Source organism: Alligator sinensis, unplaced genomic scaffold (assembly GCF_000455745.1).
Source record: "Alligator sinensis unplaced genomic scaffold, ASM45574v1 scaffold36_1, whole genome shotgun sequence".
Taxonomy (NCBI): domain Eukaryota; kingdom Metazoa; phylum Chordata; order Crocodylia; family Alligatoridae; genus Alligator; species Alligator sinensis.
Window position 1 is genome coordinate 1,517,366 of NW_005842101.1, and position 12,319 is coordinate 1,529,684.

The 12,319-nt window shown below is 42.4% G+C and overlaps 1 long non-coding RNA gene across 2 annotated transcripts in view; it reads left to right on the forward strand.

Moving 5' to 3' along the window:
- LOC106722237 overlaps window positions 1-12,319 on the forward strand; it is a 245,715-nt gene that overhangs the window by 222,199 nt on the left and 11,197 nt on the right. For both annotated transcript variants that reach the window (XR_001358072.2, XR_003094230.1), the window contains exon 4: window positions 9,979-10,043. This is a non-coding gene — a long non-coding RNA (uncharacterized LOC106722237). The remainder of the gene's footprint in view (window positions 1-9,978; window positions 10,044-12,319) is intronic.

Genomic DNA, 12,319 nt, shown 5'->3' on the forward strand with positions numbered 1-12,319 from the left:
GCATGCTCACAAAGGGTAAACTATCCCTTTGTAGGCATCAAGCAGCTTAAAACCGGTATGTACTATTATGCTACACCAATATAAACTCACAGCAATGTTACTTGCTGCTCATTGACCAGTCAGAATATCTAGCACCATTATTAAAATTCAGGCATATACACCTTGGCAAAGCACTGTGTACCTCCAGAGGTCTGTGTATTCCAGTTTGAAAACCATTGTGCTAAAATGAGTTAGACAGAGATCTTGTATTGATTTGGAAGGAATTTTAGAAATGCTGGATTTTTTTAAGTCTGTAAAGGAAGGTGAGAGCTGGATGGTGAAGAACTGATAATCATATCTAGTTTAGGTATAATAAATGCCTAAACTATTCTACTGGCCTGAACTGCAAAATACACATTGGCTCCAAGAAGAATTTTACTCTTGTAGGAACTGCAGGCTGTGACCTAGAAATAGTGTAAAACAGCAAAATGTAGGAATCTGCTAACTAGGGAACACCTACTATAAAGGAATTAACAAGCTATTCCTAACTGCAAGCAGGCTGTCAGGTTATTTCTTCAATTGCCTATTTTGGTTCTTGTAAAGCTTAAACCCTCATTATTCTCACCTTTTTAAGAACTTGCATTATGACTCACTGGTGCTTTAAATACAAATATAACTGCTTAGAGATGTGCAGAAACCAACACTCTGTTTGAACAGCTTTGAACCTTGGGTATGAACCATGTCCGAAATGAATGTCTGGTGTCTTTTTCTTTGTGAAGCACCCTGACAGAGCACTAGATACCAAGGCTGTGTGTAGAGAAAATGAGAGGCATGTGTGCATGACACTTTAAAGTAGGTTAAATACTTTTGCACTGCTTTAATGGTGTTGGTGTTTGCATGCATCAGTGGCGTATTGCGCATTAATTCCAACTGCTGTAGGAAATTTGGCAGCGTAATGCGCCTTAAATGATTTGGGGCACAGCAAACTACAACTCCTTCAAGGAGTTTTAGTTTATTGCCCCTACAGCTGTGGCGCAAAGCACCGAGCTCCATGCAACTCAGGGGCTCTGCAGGCAGCCTGGCAGCAGCCCAGGAAAGCAGGCTGTTCCCAAGAAAAGCAGTGAGCCTGATCTTTTTTTTTTTCTCTTCCCCCACCCCTGGAGCCTGCCTGCCTGCCTCAGCTGTGCAGGGGCCAGGTGCTTCCCTTTGCAGCTGCAGTGCCCCCTGGGAGGTGCTTCCCTTTGCAGCTTCAGTGCCCCCTGGGACCACCCGAGCCAGGTGCCTGTGGGCAGGTGCCACCTGGGCGGGAGCTGCCACTGCCACGGAGTCTAGGGAGTCTAGCTCCAGGATAGCCTATCACTCACACAGCCCTTTATCTGGGGATGTCAGGATTTACTGCTGTAACATATATCTCAAACATGGAAACTGCCCTGAGAAAAGGGACCAGAGGACTTCCAGGCTTCCTGTCATATCTATCTCTCTGCCACCTAGTTCCCATTTCTGCAGCAGGGGCCTCAGAAATCTTGAGAATCCTCTTTCAAGCTGAGGATTTCAGAGCAATTAGGCTCAATCCTGGACCCAAAGGCCTAACTTCTGATGAACTTATAGAATCTGTAGTTCAGGGTATCCCTGATGTGCAGAAACCCCTGGATATTCAGGTTCCCTTCTTGGAGCCTGGAAACCTGCTGGCTTAAGGACTTCCAATCAAAGATTCAGAGCTTAGACTGGAGCCAAAGTTCTCAGGACTTTCAGGCTTTTGGCTGAAGGAACATGAGTCTGCAAGTCCTTGGACTTCTGGGGTTTTCAGGTCTGAGGAAGCTCTGTTATTCAGACTACCAATGGTCCTGGGATTCTAGGGCTTTCAGATTCATGGACCAGCTTGCTCCTTGGACTGCCTGACTTCCCATATTTTGAGGATGCAACTTTCTGAAGAGGTGGGGAGCTTGGCCTGCTTGGAATTCTGACAGCTGCAAAACTTGTCTCAGGGAAAGTCACTGGGTAGGTGTGCCCGAGAGGTGTGAACTGTGGAAAGTCTTGCAGCCACTAAGTGAAACTGATATGATTTTTATGAGTTTCACTTCCCACCACTGGGTAATAGTGCCTGGTGACAGATATTGCAAAGATTCATATCACTTTCATTCAATACCTGCTGGGATCTTGAGTGTCACATTTTGTTTTGGAAACCTATCATGTATTAGTTTGTTTCATTTTTTCCCCCCCAGAATATCTGTTTAATGGAATCTCAATTAAACTAGGGCTATGCGAAGGTTTGGTCCCTGATTCGATTCGGTGGAGATTTGGCCCAATTCAGTGGCCAAATATCCAAATTCAAATCAAATCAGGAACCCTCCAAATCGATTTGGAGAGATTCGAAAAGATTCAGCGATTCACATATAGACACAGCTTTAAATGTTTTTTCTACATACCTCAAGGTACCAGGAGGCTCATGAATGCTGCGGTGGTGGGATGGATGGAGCATCCCACAAGAGCGCTGGTGGCTTCCCAGTGTGCTTAGCAGCAGACCCGGAAGTGGATCAGAAGCACTTCCTGTCCACTTCTGGGTCCACTGGGGAGCACATGGGGGGCTACCTCGGCTTGGTGACTGGTGCCTCCTGGGTCTGGGGGGGACACCCAGGATCCCCCTGTGACTGATTGCCGAGCCACAGGGGTGTGCAGGGCCCCCCTATGTACTTAGTGGCAGACCTGGAAGTTGACCGGAAGTACTTCTGGCCCACTTCTGGGTTCTCCGTCAAGCATGCGGGGGGCCACCCTGTGGTCTTGTGCGATGCTTCATCTGCCCCAGCATCACAGTGTTCACAAGCCATGCCTGGTACCTCGAGGTATGTAGAACAAGCCCTTAAAGTTGTGTCCGTGGCCAAATAGCTGATTCTCTGAATCAGAATTTAATTTTCAGATTTGGATTCGGCCGAGTCAAATCGGGGACAGTGATCTGAATCAACTAATCAAAACACTGTCCCCGATTCGGGCCTTATCTGAATCTGAATCAAATACGGCCCATTTTGCACACCCCTAAATTCAAAAGGGTGATGTTCCATACAAACTAAAAATTGCAAGATTTGGACAGACCCAGTATGGATATACATTTTACTCTGCTGACTCCTGAATTCCTACAGAGACTTTCTTATGCTCTGTTTTATTTTATGCCATTATAACAGGTGAACCAAAGATGTACTTGTATTACTTGTGGATTCATGCACTCAAAACAGTTTTTTGTGTTTGGGTAAAATACACTTGGCTCATGATAGGATTATAATGATGATGCAATTCAGTGTGTATCATATAGTACACGCTAGCATATATAGTGTGTACTCTTAATATGCTTCACAAACTGCATCTAGGCAGATTTCTGTGGAGTAGTGGTCGCAATATCTCTTATCTTCATATTTGAATCCAGAAGTTTGATTCTGGAGTAGCAAAATATAAGGTTCTTAGGTGTCTCTTCACAGGTATTAATTAATGGAATGTGGATTTCTGCCTCATTTTCACAATTAAATTAGCAAGTATAGTGAATGATGTCAGAATTGCCATAAATGTATCTTGTCTGTTAGATGATGCTCAATATGTCAATTTGAAGGAGGTTTTCTTTTTGTGTAGGCTTTGAAGATCAATTTCTGTGTCCTTACCCATTTCATAAAAAATTTGTTGGTTGATTTAGAATTAGTTAAGAAAGACAGACATATATTCAAGGTAGTTGTCTTTGCAGCAGTACAAATCAAGTCACAGCTGTCACAGTATCTGGTGTGCAAATGTGCATTCTTGTTTAGAATGTATTACTTGAAGAGACTGTCTGGAGATTACCCTTCACTAATCTCTTTGTGCATCTACCAGACAACCACCTCTTGGGCCTTGCACTGAAGCTTTATCGTATTTTCTATGCCATATTTTTAAGTGACTGTAAACTCTGAGTTCACAAATTGCATATCTGTGCCTGTCTCAGTGACTCTGAGTAACATATCAGCTGACAAGGCATCTTGACAATTACTGGCTTATTCAAATGCATGGTTTTCTTCAAGATCTTTTTAGTTATGGAGTTGATTTGTAGGTATATCATGATATTGTGATACAAATTCTGTTGATTTGAAATTATTTGAAAAGCAACTCGTTCATCTGGCAGGACTTTACACTAAGGTTCTTTGTTTGGCATACACTATATTCTTTATAATATTTGTTCATCCACAAAGGAAGCCTGCTAGAATGCATCCTTAGTAATGGGGTTAGGTAACATACTAGCAACGTGTGAAATCATGTCCTCAGGCTCAGAGGCATCATTTTATATGATATCTATAGTCAGGATCGCTCAGCAATCTAGATAGCATTAAAACTGTATTCCCCTGAACATAATGGTACTCTATCAACCATACTGCCCAGTGTACCTTGTATGTGAACTTTGGCATGACTGGATGCATTAATTGCACATAGAGTGATGAGGGACAGATGATCACAGTGTAAAGTGAATGGTGGATCCCACAGGTATGTTTTTCAATGCTCAATGGCCCAGATTCATTTAAGGGCTTTTTCTTTCTGAGTGAAAATTTGCAGTCAGCTGGTAGGGTGTGAAAAGCAAATACTGTAGTCCACTCCGTAGGTTGAAACCTTAGCCCACTGCAAATAAACACAGCACCTCTGATATCAATGGAGCCTCACCTATTTACACTGCCACCCTAAGATTTGGCCCCATGATACCTTTTAATTGCACAGAAATTGCCACAAGGTTTGCATCAAGAACTGCAAGTTGGTTATGTCTGGAACTGTCTCAAGCCATGATTGGCAGCAATATCAGTCCTAAAACAGTAGAACCTATTCTCATACCTTTAGGACAAGTGGAATTCTTCTGCCTTTTACAAAAGTCTCTTCTGGCAGAGGATATATAGGCTTTAAGATATGGGGATATGATATGTCTTAATTAGGATATAGATTTTACACTTGCATCCTCTTCCACAGTCCATCAGCCTACTACATTTTCAGGGATATCTAGAATTAAAAGGTAGGATACATGAGGGGTTTTTCCCCATAATAGTTTACCTAGGCATACAGTTAGCTTCAGGAGTGAACTGTTTTGTTGTAAGCTCAGGAATGTTAAGAAACATATTTATGGTACATATTCCTCTGGACTAATTACAGGTCCTAGTTGCAGACATTTTGTCATCGTAGAAATCATAGTAACTTTTCAATATGTAATCTCCCTATATGATAAGAACCACTGAAGTCAATACAAATCCAGTGGAACTAGCACTTTCACACTGACTCTACTTGGAGTGCTAGCTTTATTTGTGATAATGACAATATGAATGAACATGGGTAGATCAAGGGTTTTTAAAACGCCCACCCTCCCCCTCTCTAACTGGGGCAGGCAGCCCCCACAGCTAGGTTTTTTTTAAGTCCCTGAATCAGGTAAGAATCTCCCCACCCTCACCCACCCAACCCCTCTTGGCATCCCATCCCTTCCCCTTCGTGTTCAGTGGCATCTGCCCATTTGCCCCCCCTTGTCCTCCTCTTACAGGAATGAGAGACCCAACCACCACCACCACTGCTCTCTCAACCACTCCTGTCCTGCTCCAGCCTGGGCTGTAGGGAATGGCTGCAAGTGGGTTCTGGGCTCAGCCAGTGACAGCAGCAATGGTAGGCAGTTTCCCCTTCACTGTACCTGCTCCTGTGCTGGTGGGGAATACCTAGGGGGACCAGGCAGGGAGAAGGAGTCTGCCCATTGCCACTGCTATCCCTGGCTGAGCCCAGCTCCCTTCACAGGCTGTCTACAGTGGAGCAGCTCTGGAGCTCCCACTGCCTCCGGAGCAGCCAGGGACAGTAGCAGGGGTGGGCGAGGGGAGGGGTTATGCTTCGCAGCAGGGAGGGGTAAGGAATTCTGAGAGGGAGTTCTTACCTGCTTCAATGATTTAAAGAGTCCTGTTGCTGTTCCTGTAGCATGATCCAAAAGTGGGGTGTAATTATGCCATTGTACCTACTCCAGATCCTCCCCCAACCCCCACCCCCTCACCCAGCCTGCTCCATGATTGAAAGTAGGCAAAGTATTGAAACACATACAAGAACAAGACAGGTAAGCATAACAGGAAATCAGAAACCCATGTGAGATAAAGCAGCTCTTTGGGGTCTAATTTTAGGCCTACACATTTTAGACTTCATTCTTTGAGGCGAGTATTGTGGCTGAGCAGCTATTAACTATAAGAAGCCTATACTAAGAGGAGTTAAGATGGGTATTATAACTTATTAACAGCAGATGTGGACCTTGTGATCTGATAGGATTTGGTCAGTCATATAACAAGTCACAGGCATATTCTACATCTTTGATTATTCCTCTCTGCCTCTGTGGTGATGGGATTATGCTCATTTTGCTCCAGTATTTTAAACTGCTTCTAATTGCTAATTCCTTCCCTATTTTTTGCTCATTTTTAAATTCTTTACCATGCTTGGTGAAAATTTCTTTAAAGTAATGGTAGTAATAAAGGCTGATGGCACCTTTATTTAATGAAGCTATTTTGTGAATATGTGTTAAGCTTTCTTTCTTTCATTCTGCCAAGAGCACAGCATCTGTGATGGTTACAGTGTAGTTTAAAGGATTCATTTTAGTGACAGAGACCAATTCTGCCCCTGAATACACAAAATGCATCTTCATTCAAATTCTTTGGAACACAAGTATGTGTGTGACGAAAGAAATCACCTGACCTCAAAGTGCTGAGTGTTAGGTTCAGTCTTCCGGACTGTGCCCCAGTTTCTCTCTCCTACTTCTCTCCTGTTCTGAGGGGAGAGAGTATTTTTTACAGTTCTTTTCAAGGTATAACAAGTTTATAGTTGTTATTTAAACAAATGTTCTCACATATGTATTGTAGTATTTACCCTGTTCTAATAATATAACAATAGCACTTATAACAAGTTCTCAAAGTGCTTTCCAAATGCTAATTACAGTAAATCTTAGAAAGGTAGATAAAAGATCTATAGGAATCATTTTATCCAAGACTGAAACACAGCTATGTCTGGAGGAAATAGTATTAACATTTTAATGCTGAAAAGCTTCACTGCATAATAGTTTAAAGCACTTATACTATATCAAACTGAGACTCCAGGTAGAATTCAAGGAACCAAAATGTAATTAGATAAATTGGAATATGTCCAGGGTATCAGGCTTCAACAGACTTACCTCACAAATGTACTATAAAAACTTGAGTGAAGATACAAAGGGTTAGGTTCTCAGTTTACATTTAATCCAAGAGAAGGTACCTCCATGCAGCATACTACACTCTAATACCATATTGAGACTTTGATTCAGTAGAGACTTGAGATCAGGTGAAAGCCCCCTACTGACACTCATGTCAAAATGACTGCCAGAATGAACAAGTTTCATGCCATTTTTGTCTTATCTATTTAAGAGAAAAGAAGGGAGAAGGGAGGAGCACTAAAATTCCAAACACTGTCAACTAAAAACATATACAGAGAAAAATATTATTTTCCCGAAGGAACTTTTATATTACCCATACTTCAGATTGCCCACACTAAAAGAATAGCCCTTTGGGAGATCAAAAGTTAAAAACATCATCAATTTTTAATAGGCAACCATCTTGATGTAAGCATTTTTAGTTTGCTGGGATGCATTAGAATGTGTTAAGATAAGCAACAGTTTAGTGGAGTCTATTTCAAGATCTCCCTGTAATATATGAAATATTATGAGACAGGATCTTTCCTCTCTCATTTTGAAGCCCTTTTCATGAGAAATCATTTTATCACTTATGGCATTACATGGTGGCAAACTTGGTTTTGTGTCACAAAAGTCGAGAATTAACAAGTGAACTTGACCTAGCCTTCTGCCCCGTCTCTGCTTCCTCCCTCCAGCTTTGCTTTCCTGTGCTTCTTTTCCTCAGAACCATTATGTTAAATGGGTTGAGGTACACAGGGTCTGTACTGTTCATCTTAGATTTAATCTGACACATTATGGGACCTCTGGCAAGAATATGTGTTAAGTAGGTCACAGTACTTCTAATGATTAGCATATTGGTAGTCCAAAGCACAGTATTGGGCGTAATGTGACAAACGCTTATCATAGAAAAAGGTATGTGTTTGTGGAGAGAAGGGATTTTTCTAGTATGAGATCTTATGACTAACCATAAGATTCTAGCTATTGCTGTATATATTTATTTTTGTTAAAGCCATTACCCCCCTCACGAAATGCTTTTAGCCCCCAGCTTAGCCTGAGGCCAGATCCATGGAAAGTAGCCTAAAGCTCATGATGAGTGTTCACTGACTTTTGTGGTCAGCATTTCTCAGGAGTAAATTGTAAAGAACATATGAGATGCACTTTAAGCTTCTGGCTGGAAGGCTGGGAAAGGACGTGGGAGAAATGGTACATCTTTTGCAAAATAAATAAATAAATAAATCCAAAATTATACCTCCAAATTATGGTTCACCTCTTCACAGTTGTGCGTGCTGCAAATACTAAATATTACATTTCATAGCAGGAAGTCAAATACAACTATCTCATGTGTTTTAAATAAAAAAAGAGGCATGTTCACTTGGAGAACAAGACTGATAATTCAACATGAATATCTCAGAGTTGAGAGAGATCATGGGAGCCTCTGGGTGAACCTAGAGATTTGGCACACGGGAAGTCTACAACAATCTTCTTGCTTGATTACCAGCAGGACATGCATTGCCTTTTTCCTACTGTCTCTATTCATTTTTCAACAACCTGCCACATGCAATATGCCAAATCTCATACAAAATATCCCCATTTGTGGAACTTGAACACATGCATACACACTCCCCTGTTACAAATCCATTCAGTTAAAAACTTCTGGTAGAGTCTGCATAGACATAATAAAATTACGAGGTAGAGTATTTGTTCAGTTTTACTTCTCGAAGCTATTTCTTAGACATTGGAATTTAGAAAATGCAGAGAAAAACTTTTTTAAGCTTGTGTTCATGATCTGCTTTAATAAGTACCTCATGAAAGTATTCAGAATTAAGTAGTTGCCTATGTTCACTTATATCTGGCAAATATGTGCAGAATCACAGGTAAATATTTATAACTTATCATGTGTGTCAGCAGCATAACACTAATATATGCTCTTGTAAAATATAAATCATATGTCAGGGGTGTAGGTTTTAGGATTTCTTGCATACATACTGGCCTCTGGCTGCTTTACTACTCCATCCTGGAAGAGCACAGACCAACTGCAGATGCTTCCTCTGCCTGACGAAGAGTACTTGTACCCGAAAGCTTGCAAAGAAGAATTCTTTCAACTTTTTGAGTTGGTCTTATAAAAGACTGGATTTACCCAAAAAACCTTGTCTGCCTATATAAATCATACACCACTTTGCCTGGCTTTGAACAGTCTGTGTATTGGAAATTAAGCAGAGTTTTGAAGTTTAGGTATCCTATTTCCAGGAATGCTTTTGGGTTGTCCTGTGGCGTCATCTTGGGGACCTTCAGTTCGATTTGGTTCCTCTGCGCCCAAGCCTGTTGCTATAGCCATTTTGCTTCTAAGGCAATCTGATGTGCTGCCTGTTGTTGCTGTTGTAGAAATTGACCCATTAGGTGTAATGTTTGTTGAAGGGGCTCAGCGCCTCCCATCATTCCTGGTGAGATATACATGTTTCTTCTCTTTGCTTAGGCCATCATCAAGTTCCTAGCCAGTGCACCACTTTGTCAGGGGTTTGCCTGATTGGGATTATGCATCTAGCTACTCTGTACTTTCCCTGTCCTCCCGGTGGGTCTTGTATGTTCACTTGCCTGGTTTCCACAGCAATGAGTCCCAACTCTCTCCTGCCATGTCTTGATGTTATTTGAAGTTACCGATTGAGAGGTGTTCTCTTAATACCACAGCTGGCTAACCATGAACCCACTAAGGCTCTCTTTTGGGGATCCAACCTCCCCTACACTCCATCCTAGAACCACCCAGATGGTATGCATCACCATGTATACTAGCTGGTCTTCCTGGGCATGTTGTTTTAATTTTTTCTTTTCTCTTAAAGGTTTGTCACCTCCCACTTCGACGGAAAGGAATGACACAAACTACCAGACTTTCTTTCAGTCTCAGGTAAGTCTCATGTGAGTTTGGGTACATCCCAGTCTTCTCTCTCACTTAGAGGGTGGTCCCAGGCCCATCCTTGGGAACCCTTGTGTCTATAAAAGAAAAAACAAAACAAATAAAAACTCTGTTCGATCTCTTGCTCCTTTCTTTTACTGGGTCCATGACCCGCCTGGTCATTTTCCCTCTATCTTTTCTTCTTTTCTTTTCTTTGGGGAGTGGGAGAGAGGGCTTCTAGCCAGCTGACCCACTTTCCCCTTCCACCCTATTGGGGCTGACAATAAAATAGTTAAAAAAGCAAACTAACTTGCAACTTAACTTTAAAGATGGAATCAGCCACTTGTCCTGGGGCCGATCCGTTTCCAAGAGAGCTCGCCACCCCCACCTCCTGCACCATTTTTTTTTCCTGAGGCATTCTTCCTGCCAAGGTTTTCCAGCCATGCTGAGCTCCCAGAGCTCTATTGCTGACTTTTTGTCGGCTTTTCGGGGGTGGGATCATCACACCTGATGCCTTGCGCCCCAGGACTCAACTCCCCTCTCCCTCACTCCACTTCCACTCTTTTGCTTTCTCTTCTCCCCTGGGGCTGCTCTAGCTGCACGGAGCAGCTGCTCTGAAACCATGGCACCCAGGGTGCTCCCTGTTCACTTGCTCCAGCCGTCTCTCCCCTCGCTGCATCCACACTACCAGCCATGAGTCCCTTCTTGTTTTGCTTGTCTCCTTCACACTCGCATTGCTTCATTTTTGGGACTTATCACCTGTCAGGTGGTTATGGGAATGGCAGGGCATACTTCTTGTTTGCACTCTTGGGCACTGCATAGAAGTGGTATAGAGAAGCCTAGTACTACTCATCTTTTAATACCAGTTCAATAAAGCTCTAATTTCATCTAACCAGGACTTCCCACAAAAGTGAAATTCTTTACCTGAAGCCAAGTATCACTCAGATGTGTGAAATTCCTTTGTGCTTCCAAAAGCATCAAATAAAGCTAGAGATTGTTTTTAGTTTGAACCTTATAGCTTCCCTACTAGTCAGTCAAACTGAGAAGCAAGCACACCAGAAACAGGAAGTGAATATAAAATTCTTATATGAAATAGGCAAGGGCTTAATTTCATTGGTCCTAGACATCTGCAGAGAAGAATAAGATCCCATCCTATTTCATTGACACTTGTGTAAGATCCTTACAATATGTAATTCTTGGCTCTGGGGAGGGCTGGAAGAGCAGAGGCTTCCCACCTACTACTCGGGGACAAAAGGTTAGGGAGGTGGTGAAAAGAGGCAGTTTGGAGTAGGAGCCTTGGGTCCTTCTTCTATGCAGTACAGTTGAATTATCTGACAGTAGTGTGGAAGGAAGAGAGGACTGATAGGGAGAAGAGGAGTAATTGTGCTATTTCATATTTACATATACACCAAAGTCTCCATTTAACCATATATGACCTGGTACAACTGAAGTTGGGATTACTGCAATTTTATATTATTTTGGAATGACCCTTATTGAAGGTTATCTAGTCCAACCCCCTCCCTGAGGCAGTATCATCCCTATCCAAACCATCCCATATAAATCCTTGTCTAACCTATTAGTAAAACTACACAAATCAACTCTGTCCTACAACTCCAAGGCATTGCGTCCTAACCTGCCACAGGTCAAGCAGCAGGACAATGGTGATCAGTGTTTGACTGCTGCAGTGCTCTTAAAATATGCTTGAGAGATTGAAAGCAGAGGGATACATCCCCGCTACAGAGGAAGGCAAAAGGGCCACAGTCTGTAGCAATCTGACCATGGAGTAAAATTCCTTCCTGACCCCCGATGTGGCAATCAGTCTAACTCTGAGTAGGAACCCTCTAACCAGGAACCACCCAGTTTTTATCCCCAGCAGGAGCATTGGAACATGCTAGTCAATGGACTCCAGTCTTGGATTCAGCCAACACTGAATACTTCTGAAGAAGGCAAAGCCCCTGCTCCCCCCCCCCCAACAAACAAACAAACAAAAAAACAAAAATTGTGATGTGTAGCAACAGGTGGGGGGAAATTTTCTTCATGGTCTTATGCAACAATCAACAAACTATAGCATAGGCATAGTTACTCCTAGATCATTCCTGACGGATGCTTATACAACCTCTTCTTGAACAGCTGCCTTTGTCAGCATTAAACTTCATCCTGTTAGCTCCATCCCAGCTTTCCAGTCTGTCAAGATCTTTTTGAATTGAGCTTCTTTCCTCCAGTGTATTTGCAATCCTTCCCATTTCATGTCGTCTGCAGATTTAGAATCATAGAATCAATGGATCGGA